This window comes from Gobius niger (assembly GCF_951799975.1).
Source record: "Gobius niger genome assembly, chromosome: 1".
In the NCBI taxonomy this organism is placed as follows: Eukaryota; Metazoa; Chordata; class Actinopteri; order Gobiiformes; family Gobiidae; genus Gobius; species Gobius niger.
The window spans coordinates 21,463,495-21,477,787 of record NC_136852.1 but is presented as its reverse complement, the minus strand read 5'-3'; the positions used below and the strand labels follow the sequence as shown (position 1 = coordinate 21,477,787).

The 14,293-nt window shown below is 42.0% G+C and overlaps 1 protein-coding gene across 1 annotated transcript in view; it reads left to right on the top strand.

Moving 5' to 3' along the window:
- Positions 1-14,293, top strand: part of clmpb (CXADR like membrane protein b) — a 69,256-nt gene that overhangs the window by 34,768 nt on the left and 20,195 nt on the right. The gene's annotated exons all lie outside the window — the stretch shown is intronic.

Genomic DNA, 14,293 nt, shown 5'->3' with positions numbered 1-14,293 from the left:
CCTTGCTGGAGGCGGAAGTTATCCGCTCATTAAAGCATACAAAAGTAGTCTATTATGCATCAATCTTGGCCATAGAGAGATTTAACATTACAGAGCAAAGCCCGATCGCGCTGCTTATCCACCGTGTGAACAGCAGAATTAGCAGATCGGATTTGCCTCCTAACACGGGTATATGCGCAATTTCTATGCTCACACAGGCATGTTAGTCTACAAAGCAGTCAAGTGTAGCAACAGTAGGGAAGGTGGAAGAAAACTGTCTCTCGTGCATATCCACAAGTGTCAAGAAACATTATTGAAAAGCAAAAGTCATACGGAAAAAAGTAACATTAACATAACACAATAACGGTTTGTACTGCCAAAAGGACTGTTTATACTCTGAGGTGTTCTCAAAGTTCAGCATGAGCTTTAGTCTTGGCAGTAAACCAACGTAGAGCAGTGAAAATACAATGTCAATAGGGTCATCCGAATATCGACCATTGTGCATTGCATTTTTGTTTTTTTTCCAAATGTGCTGTGCTGGTTGCAAAGAAACAGTGCTTTTTTCCATAACTTTTCCTTTTCTGTAAGCAACCCCTTTATCCACCAGGAATATAGGTTGATGAATTGATACTGATTGCTTACATTTCTGCAAACAAAACACAAGCCGTTTGCAAACACGGCAACAGATTTTCATCAAGTATATCCTCACAGCTTAAGAAATAGCTCTCCTTTCTGAAAATCTAATTCCGCCGGTGGATCATTTCGCTCGCTTCCAGGGGAGTTTTGATTGATCACGAAGTTTATGCGCAAACGTCTCAGGATAAATCAGTCCGTACCTGGTTTTGGCTTAATTATCAGAAACATTGATCGAATCTGTGAGCATTTGCAATTCAGTTAGTCTTCAATCGATAATAATGTTGTTTTGGAAGAGTTGAGTTTTTACTCTTTTAGCTCCGAATCAAGTCCCTGCTGTGTTACTGCGGTAGAGCAGCGTAGTTTGCTGTTTATACTTTTTTTAAATATTCATGCTCATCAGTCCAGGCATGGCTGAGATGTCTGCAGAGATCTCCACTCTTCTTCGTAAGTCAGGCTCGAACTTTGTCATCTCCCTGGCATCGATCCAGTCATGCATAGCACAAGCATTACTAACCCTCAACTGAGCAGGCGCCATGCAGTTGAAAAGTGTGTGTTTTATTCCTGAAAGTTTACTTTTTAATTGTTGTCGGTGGAAGTGCACTCACCTCTAATGGAGAAATGACCCGTGAATAAACCACTTGGTTTTTTTTGTCTATATTTTAAGGTGAAGTTTTGTGTTGATGTTATTGTGTAACATGTGAATCACCCATTTATTAACTTTTGTGTGCAATCCAAACAAAAAAAGGTTTTCTCTTTTTTTCACTATAAGACCAGAGCTTCTCACACAATCTACTTAAAATGAGAGAAACAATTTACGCAGCTGCTCCTACCTCTGCTCACGTACTATTATAATTAAAAAAGAAATTGTGCCTGAGGGCTGATGCATATGGGACAAAGCACTTAGCATGTCTGCCCTAACTAAGATTCAGCTTTCTGCTTCTTAAAATAAACCCATTTATTGTCCCTCCTGGGTATGCTTTTTCGTGACTAAAAGCAGTGCTGTGTTGATTGTAGCTCGAGCTGCCAAGCTCTATAGACCAGCCCATCTAAAGCCGCGTGGCCAAATTTAAGTGGAAGGACTGCGGGACATGAATTTGCATAATGTAACAGTTCGACTCAGAGGTATATTCTGAGATGAACTGACGAGTCAGGCCGTGAAACAAAAAACCCAACTTCCACTATGCCCCCATCAAAGACACACTGCCACAAGAGACTATTATCTTGGACTAACACAATGTAACTTTGACTGGTGATGACAGGGCCTTCATTTCTACAGCAAAAAAGGGAAAGGGACTGCACATCATCAAATGGGAAGAAAACAGAAGTCACTCATTTTGACTGCAAGATTAACTGGAACTGAATCACAATGAATCAAAAACTGAAATAAAATGAAGAGCATTGTGATTGCTATTAGATTTGCGACTTACTTTTCAAAGTCAAGCTTCAGGATCAACAAGCGTTAGAAGATTCAGTCTTCTGTATGAACTGCTAATAAAAGACTTAGAGCTTGTTGGTTTAAAGCAGTACTAAGTAACTTGTTTACCTTAATAAATATTTTTCGTAGTTCCTCTGGGGGTAATACAAGTGTTAATGGGATGATTGGGGGGTCTTTCATCTCCACCTGGTGTTGCTGGTCAGAAAACCACACTTGCAGCTTTCCCTGCTTTGACCCGGAGGCCTCAATACACACTAATGGAATCACAAAGAAAAAGCTAACAGGCTAACAGGCAAAGCTTGAGCCAAGTTTGAGTGAAAAAAATAAACTCCATTGTGTAATTGGATGTACAATATCCCTCTCTACCTCTGTCTTTTCTGTCAGTGTAGTGTTTACTCTCACGGACAATTAATGAGTAAAAAACCGTAGCATGCCACGACACTTGCAGTGGTACTTATGGCCTGAGTTACTTCGTTTTATACTAAGTTTTATATAATACACCTTTGACCATTTGTTTTGTTGTTTTTGTTTTTTTGCAAAGTAGTAAATCATAAGACTAGTTCTCATGTCTGTCAGTCTGGGCACCTATAGCTTCAGAATATATTCTAAATGTCTTTCTATGGAAATTTGCCTTCTGCATTTGGTTCACCATTCAATTTTCCAGTGGGCGCCCGCAGTGCAGCGCCAGGAGATCCATTTCCATCTTGAGCTATATGGTCGGGGCTACCTCTTTGGAGAATCAGCCTCTGTTTTAGGGTTGATCGGGGAACCCAAAGCACCTGTTGCAAACCAACCCAGACGCAGGAGAAAGAGCTTGCAGACTGCACAAAGACACATGCTCTCAATTTGATAGGCCATCTTTGTATAGAAATGCTACAAAACCAGTGCCTTGTTGACTAAAATATTTATTTATGCTTCTATATCCTAATGCAGTGCGGCTTCAAATGCGTCCCTCTACTCAATGGCCTCAGATACTCTCCATACACATTCATGCTAATGTTTAATTCAGTCTAAAGTTGAGCTTGTTTTCAGTGGGGGCTGCTCCGTCTCTCTCCGCCTCCCGGGGGCGATGTCACAGGGGATCAGATCAGCAGGCCCAGGGATGTGTTTGTGATTCATCTGGAGGCAGGCTGCTCTGGGACCCACGGGGCACGCAGCGAGCCGGCTACAGCGTCCCAACCTCCTCCTTCAACTGGCTTTCCCTCTAAACGCTAACATAGCATCTCAGAATGGACTTGCACTGTGGACGCGGAGTTTGAGTCAAAGCGGAATATACTGCCCCCGCCATTTGGCATTAATGTCTGAGTCAATTTGTGAAGTGTAGCGATTAACAAAGAGGTGGATTGTAAAGGAGAGTGAGTCAAGGAAAAGAACTCCGCCTTGACATTTTGGGTCATTTTGCTCATACCGTGTAACATTTTTCTCTTTTGTCTTAACACACGGATAAGTGGCACAGTACGCTATACGAATGCAGTCCTTTCCGTTAATTTGGGATTGGGCCTGTCCCTGAGTTCACTGCCTTGGATAAAAATATGTGGCAGAAAGTTTGAGTGAGCTCTCAGTCATCTGGGAATTTTCAATCATTGTGAATTTTCCAGGAGTAAGTCATCTTGTAGTCTGAACAACTTCTGTATTGACATTGTGGCTTTCAAATGACAACAATATAGTGAAAAATAATGAAAATAGGCTAAATAACCTTGGGTAATTACAACAATAGTCATCCTAAACCAGGTCTAAACATCTCCAATTTCACAGTTGAATAGAGCTCAAACCGTGGCTAAAACCTGCAAGAGTTGTTGTTTGTAAAATACGCCTTGTCTAATCTAAATAATCAGTTGTATCTATTATGACCTAAATGCCCCCTATGGACAGGTGATGATGTTCTTTAAAACAATGCACCTGGCTCGTCCAGTGTTATTGCTGCCCATATTAAATACACAGATAAATGTGAAAGCAGCCTATTGCTTTGTATTTGTATGTTAGAGATACTGTGCCATTGAAGTCGTAAGGCGAGTCGAAGAAGCATTTGCAAGCGGTTTTGGCTGACGCGTAATTGTTTGCAGGCTGGAGTAATTGCTTTTAAAAGGCTGTTGAAGTTGATTAAGTCTTTTAATAAAGAGTGTCTGAGACTTGTGGTTGGGCTTGTATTTTTAACAAGGGTCCTCACAGTGGGTAAACCACATCTCAGCCACCACTTTTCTTTTGAAGGCCATCCCTAACCACACGACTCCCATATCTTAACCCAGGTTCCTATTCCTGCCCCATTAGTCGCCTTGTTAATGCGGTTTGTTGATAGCGACAAGCTGGAGTTAAATAGTTTTATCCAACATGGTCATTCTTTGTGTGCCAGTGACACTGACATATTACTGCTGTTCCCTGTCTTCTTTTAATTGCTCTTTTAATTAACTTCTCTTGTCTCTGCCTGGTCTTGTCTGAGAAGGATGCCCATGCAAGCCATTTAGCACTAGGTAATGAGATTAACCTCTCGTTGACCAAGCAAACAGATGAAACATTACAGCCTGATGAAATGCACTTTATTTACTCGGTGTGTGCAGACTAGTTGGCGAGCAGGCCAGCCACAACTCTCTCAACGGTGACAAAGCTGAGCTGTCAAGGGGTATACAGGGAAGTGTGTTTGGCATTAGGCGGCGAGTGTGGCCCGGACCAGTTGCAGTGCACAGCGTTGGAAAAATACTATCACATTCTTGAGCTGGTGCCGCTATCTCAAGAGAGGTGGCTGTAGACAGACGATGAAAGAGGAGCACTAATCACTCAGTAGTACTCGTCCGTGGCCCATACCGACACATATGTTTGTGTCTGTCTTAGCTGTGTAGTTGTATACATTTACATAGAAAGAATGTAAATGATGCTTGTGCTCTATAAACAGATTCAACTGTGTGACCCTCTAAAAAAATGTTGTGGTGTACTTTTGAGAGAAAATATTATACATATCTGTGCATAGTGGTAGTGGTTATCAAATTGGTTGAAGGAGAAAGTAGTCATTGAGTTAAGTCAAGGTCATATAAGTGAGTTAAAGGAATAGGACACCGTTTTTACATACTGAGATTTGTTCTTACCTGAGCTTAGACAAGTTGATGCGTAGCTGTCTGGTCTTTGTGAGTGCGCTCAGTCACGCACAAAGACCAAAGATGTTGTTAGCATTTGGCCTCTCCCAGCATATTCCCATAGCTCCAAACGGGGGTGAAGTTGGAAGCTACCACACTCTTTCACGGGTACTAGACAGGTACGTATCAACTCGCCTAAGCTGAGGTAAGAACATATCAGTATGGAAAAACGGTGGCCTGTTCCTTTAAGTTTGTGAGAGAATCAGAGCATAACTGCAAGCACAGTTTGTATTAGTAATTGTAAAAGTAATAGTAGTAGTAGTACAGGTTTCATTCAGAGGAAGATAGATAGGCCTATGTTTTTTCCTATATTTTCCATAATCCTACAAATCATTATCGATAGTTTGCAGCACTGCTTTCTGTTGTAATGCATTATCTACTGACAAATGTGGTGCACTCACTATTCCGATACTTCTAATCAAACACATTACAATCTCAAACACGAGCAACCTGCGTAATGTTTGGAACCTTCTTCGATTCTAAGGGCCAGATTAAGCCGCTGCGGTGAACGCACGACTCGCCACGCTGTTTCCTAAGCCATTTTTTGCGACGCTAAAATGTTCTTGCGTCACATTTTCTCGCAGATTGGCCTCATTTCTCTGGCGTGTCAGTGTACAGTTTCCACGGCACTAATGGCCTACTTTGTACCTCCTCAGCCCCCACCCATAGGACACATTATTCCTCTGGTTCTCATGCAACTAATATCGCATTCGCTCCAAAAAAAAAAAAACGGGCGACTGCCTGTATGCACGTGACTCCAACTTTATGCTTTGCTCACATTATAATGGATTTCTGCTGCTACTACATATGCCACTGCAAGTACTATTTCTGCTACTGCTGTGACTAATGCTTCGACTACTGTTGCAACATCATATTTCCTCATAATACTTTCGGGGTTGTGTACAAGTAAAAGCCATATCTATCATAATTTACTCTGGTTTCTGTCCTCCATTGACTAGTGTTCGCACAAGTCAATTGCACGAACACGTGACCTCTGCACTGCTCTTTGCGCGCCGATCGTGTCACACGCATAAGCAAAATGGTCGTCCCATTTGGAGAATAGGCTGTTCGGGCTGCAGCTCTTGTGCCGCACCCGTTTTAATCAGCTCGAAGAGAATGAAGTATGGGCCTGTACCCAAACTCCATTCATCTGGTTTCAATCTCCTCTGCACCCTCGCATGTGACTGTGTGGCCATTCCATTACGCACACTGGAAGGAGAGAGAGGAAGACAGAGAGAGTGGTGGAAAAAGCGCTGCTGAGTCGCACAAAGGCCAACATATTTATCTGAAGTGTGTCTTTGTGCGTTTCTGTGTTATTTTTAAAAAGGTTGCTGAATGCACACACGTGGGTTATGCGCCCTGCTTACCAAAGGGACCCTCACTCTAGGTTTATACCTCAACAGACCAAAAGGTGCGCACCACTTACTTACATTAGATCATGTTGGCTGTCCTCCAACACAAACGTCATTCATAAATGTCAGTACCATTTTTTCATCTTGTGGATCACTTTCTTTCCTCCTCTTGGCTTTTGTCCATGAACTAAACCCTTGTTTTACAGTAAGGAAATTCTATCCACAAGGGGAGCTTGCCAATGTAGTGTGAGGGTTCCAAGCTGAATAATTAGCAGAGTTGCGTCAGGAAGGTCAGTGGATTTGAGACCAAAGTGTGTCAAATCAATAGGCAAATTATCACAAGCTAAGAATATAAGTAATATACTCAAAATCCCTCAAAAAGAAAAAAAAAAAGACAAAGAAAAACATTGTAATCATAAGATATCAAAGCATTTGAGAATAAAGATCATTAGAAAAAGAAGCTAATTGAAGTTTAACTTTTGTTCTTATGTGTTACCAACGTTGGTATCAGAGAAACTGTGTCACAGTTGTAAAAGGGATTAGACAGTATAACTCTTCACTTCAGCCTAAATCCCTTTCGGTCAGGCATCATTCAGCACTTAAATACTTAAAGTGCTTTTTTTTCTTCTGATACAAGGTTTAAGATCTTTGAAAAACATGTGACATGTGATCTAAATGTCTATAATGACCGAAGAAAGAAACTACTACTACTACTACTACAGTATATTTAATATCTTGTGTTTATGATCCATGCGTAAACGTATTTTTATAGCTCTGATGTCACACTCTCCGAGGGCTGTACCCATGGCCTGTGTTCATTACTGTATATGACATTATCAAAGGAAATATCCACAGGAAAAATCCAGAAATGTTGAAATGAATCATGTGCATGGGTGGAACAGTGGTGTTGCCTCATGGCAAGAAGTACTCAGGCCGGGTGTGGCCTTTCTATGTGGAGTTTACATGCTCTCCCTGCATATATATCTCTGTTTTCCTCTACCACCAAAGACATGTACAATAGGTCTTTCTCAGAAGCAAGAACTCCCCTGTAAAAGAGACTGTGAAATCTGAATGTAACTTAAATAAAGGTTTGCTATGTATTTACCGAACATCGTCACAAATCTGGCCTAGTAACAATGATCATGTTATAGACACTACAGGAGTACAAGATCCTATGATGACATCCTATAATGAAACCCAACAATTGACTTATTGTTAACTGAGCAATAATTATTTACATTCAAAGTCCGCACACTTTGTCTAAGCATTGTGCACACTTCTGTATGGCAGCTGATAGGGTGAGAGTCCTGCCTGAGCGGCCTTAGCTCATCATAAGGACAGATGGCACGCTGCTCCATTAGCTTTACTAAATGAGCCAAAGTCAGGCCTTTCCCTGGAAGCCACGCCGCCCGTGTTGACTGCGTTGGTCACGACGGTCTACCTCCACTTCTGTTCTGTCAGCTCCCCCACCCACCAGTCAACACCTTTCGGTTTACAGCTGCCAAAACAGACGTGGCATCGCGCTCACCTCTGGGACATGCAGCCATCACTGTGTCCTTTTCAGTCACGAGAGCGGATAGGTTACATCCTTGTCCTCTGCAGCTGTGACAACAGTGTGTAACGGGGCCTGAGCTTGTCTTTTTGTATCTGCTCGTATTTTCCGCTGAAATGATCAGGCGAAATGGTATGGCAGTCGCATTTAGAACTGATGTTTAAATTCAAGCTAGTTCATTCATTCAGACAAAATGTATTTCAAATTCCTCTCTGTCAGCTGTGCTTCTGTTCTGCATAGAGCTTGGTACCTTTTGTGTATGTGCCCGTACTTGGTTTACATTAGCCACAGTTTTGTCATTGTATTGTAATGTATACAGAGAAAGCTCACGTGGTATTGCTCCATAAAGGAGTCAGGTTTTACCATTTAATGACCTCAAAAAATCCAATTAGTTGTCAAGCAGCAACCTAATAGCTTCAAGATGAGTATCCACGTACACATGGCACCTTTGTTATTTTACTGATTAATACGAGGTCTGTCTCTCCTTAAAATTACAGTCTGCAAGCTGTATACTTTGTCTCCATGCTAAAGTAATCATTCAACATAAATTATCGACAATCATGAATAGTCATTTTGTACCTAAAACGATAAGTCAGCTGCATACCATTACGCTTGCGACACTGCTTGGTGACGCAGCAACCTTTGCGCCGGGCGGGCAGGGCGAGGGAGTTCAGTTGTGGCCTGTTTTTAATTATCTGACGAAATTCACAACATGGGAGTAGCTCCGCTGTACCGCGCTTTGTTTTCCTCGGGGGTGAAGCTCGCTCACGTAAATGAGCATCTGCGCTGAGAGCTGGTCCTCGGCTGAACTGAGTACCTTTGACAATGACAAATAAAGCAAAGTGACCTAAATAATGGGATTAAATGTGCTGAGATGCAAGCGCAGGCAAACGAGGAGAGGCATGCTCTGGCAGCGACCAAAATAGTGTTTACACATTTAGATTATGGCCCTCTTATAGATGAGTGTTAGCGCTGCTCTAAATATAGCCCCCGCTTCAGGCTCATTTTTTTTCATGTGTCCTCCTTGTGCGTCACGTGCCTCCAAACTCAAGCATGCGGACCCACTGTGGCTTTTATTGTCTTCCCACATGTCGCTATATGCTTCCTTTAGAGGCCACTCGGGTTTTGTAATGCATTTATATCAGAGTTTGCTCATACTTAAAGTTTTTTTTTTTCTTTTTTTCATCGCACATTTACCAAGCATCCATCATAAGAAACAGCCTGGCACATCTGACTTCGGCGCTCACTCACCTACTCAGCTGTATTTCCAACCTAATGGACATAAAAAATTGCAGATTGCAGCAAAAGGGAGTTGGCAGCACAAAAGCTTATTAAGTATTGATCCAGCGGGGTCAGTGCCCACATCCAGTCACTCCAACATTGTGAGAGAAGTTGGTAATACACTGCCCACCATAAAGAGCAAGAAATTCAATAGCGGAGGATTCATTTTTTGACGCCAGTCCCCGGCCCGAATAAATCAAGCCGGCATTGTCAGATAGGGCACTGGACGCAAAACCATATCTGCTTCAAGGCTAAAGCAATGATAACTGATGATAGTGTCATAGCTAGAGGTCGATATTTGGGGATTGGTCAATATCGGCTATCGGCCTATCTAACACCAATAAAAGCCAATATCTCCTGGGCCGAAAGTGATACATACTTCCTGTTTTTTGGCCTTGGAAAGAGCGAAGTCAGGGCTTTCAAACAACTTCCTAATTTTGAAGCACAGAATCTGAAGAATTCAATCGCTGAGTTAGCTTTAACCTTAACAATTGCATTTTTGATTTGCCATGCAAAATGTCGCGGCTAGCAACAGTATGCTAATGCTAGCGGCAGCTCATCAAAGCTAGGACAGAAACTACGATTGAATCAACTAAAGTGAAAAAATAAAATCGGCCACAGCTGGAGGGGCCAAGTATTTATGTTTTTACTGGATTATAGACCAGACATTTACCAGAAAATTGGCATAGGCCTTAGAAAAACCCATATCGGTTGACCTCCAGTCATAGCACACATTTCAGTAATACAGTGTGAACTGCCCAAAGCTGGGATGGAACGGGCAAATGAAACCAAACCCAATAAGCACAAAGGGTGTTTAGCTTTCTATAGAAAAGAAATCATTAGAAAGTTGTGTGCAAGAGCATAGCAAAGAGCAAGAACCCAAAGGCACTACACTTTTTTATCACAAACAATAGGAGATGGAGCGTGAACATTCTCAATTGTTTGTTGTGGTCCAAACTCATCCCAGACTTGCCTAATGCATTTCTAACATCCTTTCACAACTTTCAGGGAACACTTACAATAATGTAAACTACTATACTGCCAGTTCATGATCAACAAAAAGGCTTTCATAGGCAAAACAAAGGTATTTTTCACAAGTCTTTTACAATACACTGAAGGACAAAACAAATGTTATTCTACTCCAATAAAATGTCAGTTAGAGGGCCTTAAACTTTGTAATTACTGTATGTTTACCCCCTGTGGTGTATCCAAAATGGAATCTATTTTTAGGACGCTCAGGGGGCCAAGCGGCTTTGTGTACCAATCTCAAAAGGAAAAGGATACTACGACTGATAAAACTGAGCTTATTAGGGCACAGTTGGCATCATGGCTGTGTGTGTGCATGTTGGCTCGGGCCAGTCGCCCACAAACCAGCCCCAGTGCACGGGTTCCTCGGTTCCAGTGCCCAACGGGAGAGCTTTAAGTTGATAAGCAGCGGTGCGCCAACCTGTCTTCCTCCGCGTTATAATGAATATAGCTCATCGAGTCTGTGGCGCTGTACCATCTGTCAGGCCCGCGCGGTCAGACAAGAAGTTCAACTCAGCATAGGCTCGTGCTCTTGCTGTCTGTGCACTTGTGTCTTTTACATAGATCTTCCCTGTTTCTGCCAATAAAAATAGCACAACCTCGACCTGTCTGCGCATAGGCTTGGCCCCCGGGGGCACAAGACAGCTCAAGACACATCCAAAACTAATGTCCTGGAAGCTATGAAAGTTTTTGTTTTTTTTCTCCCAAAGATGAAAGCCGTTTTCCCCCCCGTCAGTGCAAATAAAAGTTCTCCTTGCGCATGTGGAGTTGATTACTTCAGTGATAGCCCCGACTGCTGACGTCCCATATTTTGTTTGCTCTTATGTAGTGCACACTGGAGCAAAAGCTGAAGAAAATAAATTACATTGATGTATTTTTTTTTTTGGCCAGCATTTTTCTAAACAAGCACTTTTGTGAATGTTTTAATATGTCAAAAGGATTTACTCTGCTTTGCTTTATGCTCTATTACAGAGCACTTTCACAGCGGGGTACACGGCGCTGGTGCTGCGTGGCGGAGATGCCCTTTTGCAGACACAGATAGCTTTAGTAACCTTAAGAAGTTTGTCCGGTTCTTTACTAAATCCTTTGTGTGGGGATAAAAAGTTGCACAACAAAAAAACACGGCATCCAATTCGAGCCTTTGCCTTTCCGGGTTGCTATGAATGCAAAGAGAGGGCAGTCGTCTTCAAGCTCCATTTAACTGAGTGTGTTATCTGGTGCAAAACAGACCATTTGACTTTTGGACCTCTTTTCTGTGCAAACACATTAGCGGGAGGGGAAAAAATGTGCTGGTGAATCCGTTTATGTGTACTGTTTAGCACGACATAAACATCTTCAATGTTTTTTCGGCAGCCACTAGTCTAAAAGTGCATTACTGCTGATGTATTTTCATGAATGTTTATTCTTCATCCCTTATTACACAGTTTTTCTAAGGACACTGTTTTTATAATCTTTTTTCTTACATCTTGTGAGTGTCAAATGGCAAAATGGAAATCGATTTTTTTGGGGGGGAAATTGAAGAATGACACACAATGAGATGAGCATCTTGAGTATAAACAACAACAGTTTTCTTGTTACATGCTAGTTAGATAAGTGTGCTTTGGTAAAGAATATAAAAAGTGAATAGGAATAATTGTGTGTAGCCTTTAAAAAGAGAGCTTGCTGTAGAACTGTGTGAAAGTGGTGTGCTCGCTTCTCTGTTTTGGGCCCAAACCAGGAAGATTTATGGGCCAGTCTCAGTGCCAGAGACAGTTGGACCTGGGAGTATGGGTGATGCCACCAGATGCAGCATTGATACAAGGCATACAGCACAGTAAGCAGGTTTCTCTCACCCCCACCAAACCCCCAGGGAAGAGTGTAATTAGCTTTTCCCATCTCCTCCCCTCTTCCTTATACTTTGCTGAGGGAAAATACTATAAAGAATGCTTTGGGGGAATTAAAAGTGCTCGTTGAGGAACTAATTTTAGATCTATTTGGGGGAATGTGTCAGTTGGATGGTGTGTCTGTCTCGCTGAACGACAGGAGTGACAAGGCCAAGGAAAAGATGCTAATGAAGGCAATAGGAGGTGAACATTTACCACAGGCCTTACATTATTCAGACCTCTGTAGTGTTTCATCTCCTGCTCTGGCTCCCATTGGTCTCTCAAGTCCCTCGCCCGCAGGTTCAGAGATGTCCTGGAAATTGTTAGCTTCCCCCTCTTCCAGATCTAATCACCACGGATACGGATAGCTTCTATTAATGCTAAATAGGAACAGATTCATTTACACAAATTGTTAGACTGTATGCGGCATATGGTTTAAATCACCTACAAGTCAGTGTCTTGCAAAGTTACGTAGGCTTTGAGAAGCATCAAGCTCAGCTGAAGCAGTCATGGGTTGTTACTACAGCAAATCACTCAACTAAGTAATTTTATCTTCCAGAACAGCTTGACATGTCCAAGCTTTGGGACATGTCAAGTCCAAGTATTTATATTATTTGATTGGGAAAGAAAAAACTTTGGTGTTTGGCACTGTTTTAGTATGTTCACTGTTAAGTAAATAATTGATCTTTTGGCTGACTGTAAAAAACTTTTGAAACAATTGATCAACAGTGATTTTAAAGCAGTTTTACGGCACAGTTATACCATACCTTATACATTTTTTGACCAAAAATAAGTCCCCACATAAATAAGATCTCGCACTCTACTATTTAGTTGTATTGATGGAAGAGTGTGACCACTGTGCAAAACATTACTCAGCACATACCTATCTACCCACCACAGACTCTCAGTGGGGTTAGGATCGAGACCAGGGGTCTCCAACTAAATTTCCCTGGGGGGCGAAATATATCGGGAATGTATTGCTGGGGTCAATAAACAAAAGCTCCAGTAAAATATATTTTGATTGGGAATATGCTTTTTCAATAAATATGAATGAGCCTGACAGGACTGCAAGCTCATAAAAATGGCTTACACTTGTATTGCACCTTACAAGCCTGTGTCACAAGTTGTCATTATTCATTCACTCCACACTCGGTGGTGGTAAGCTGCTATTGTAGCCACAGCCGCTCCTGGGGCAGACTGTCCATTTACCACGTGGCAATAATGTGTTGTATAATATCCTGATCTCTTCTTATGTCAGTGTCCTCTGCTGGACACGTGTGGAATTCTTTCTTTTCTTTATTTAAGCTGCCCCCTAGTGGTGCTCTACAAGTCAGGGGCCCGATTGAATTACTGCCTGTTGGAGGCCACTGATCTAGACTCTGGTTGACAATCCACGTGCCAAAATGATGCTATGTGAGCCCGATGGATCCTGGCATGGTCTTGGACTATGCACATGCCATCAAGGAAGAAGGGATCCGTGGAATAATCCAGTCATTCAGGATGCTCAGGTAGTCGGCTGATCTCGTTCTTTGAGCACATTGTGTTGCCGAACCTAGACCTGACCAACTGTAGCAACCAAAGATCCTAACAGTTTGTTAAGTCCAAAGTGAATCTGACAATGGAGGATTATAATGATATTAATTATTTGTTCTCTTACTGAGTGTCATTGTCCTCGGTCCGTTAAAAGATTTTTACCATCATTACCATCAAACACTAAATCAGGTTATCCACTTCTTGCACAGTGTTGAATTGCATATGCTGTGATATTTGATTTTCAGATCAATATAGCTGGAATAAAAGCAGTGCAGCAGAAGTGCCTCTGTATCATGAGGAAGAAACCCACTTGTTAACGGCGACATTTACCAGTTGGCGTCTCATTTGTACCACATTCATTTCCCACTATTGACTGTTTGTACAATACTGGAGCATGTTAGTGACAAAAGCTCTGCATCAGCATGAGGGAGATGGTGTGAGGGAAAGGGGATTATGGGATTTTAGTCCTTCAAAGTGCCGCCCTCCAGTCAAAGAAATAGCAGCCACTCTTT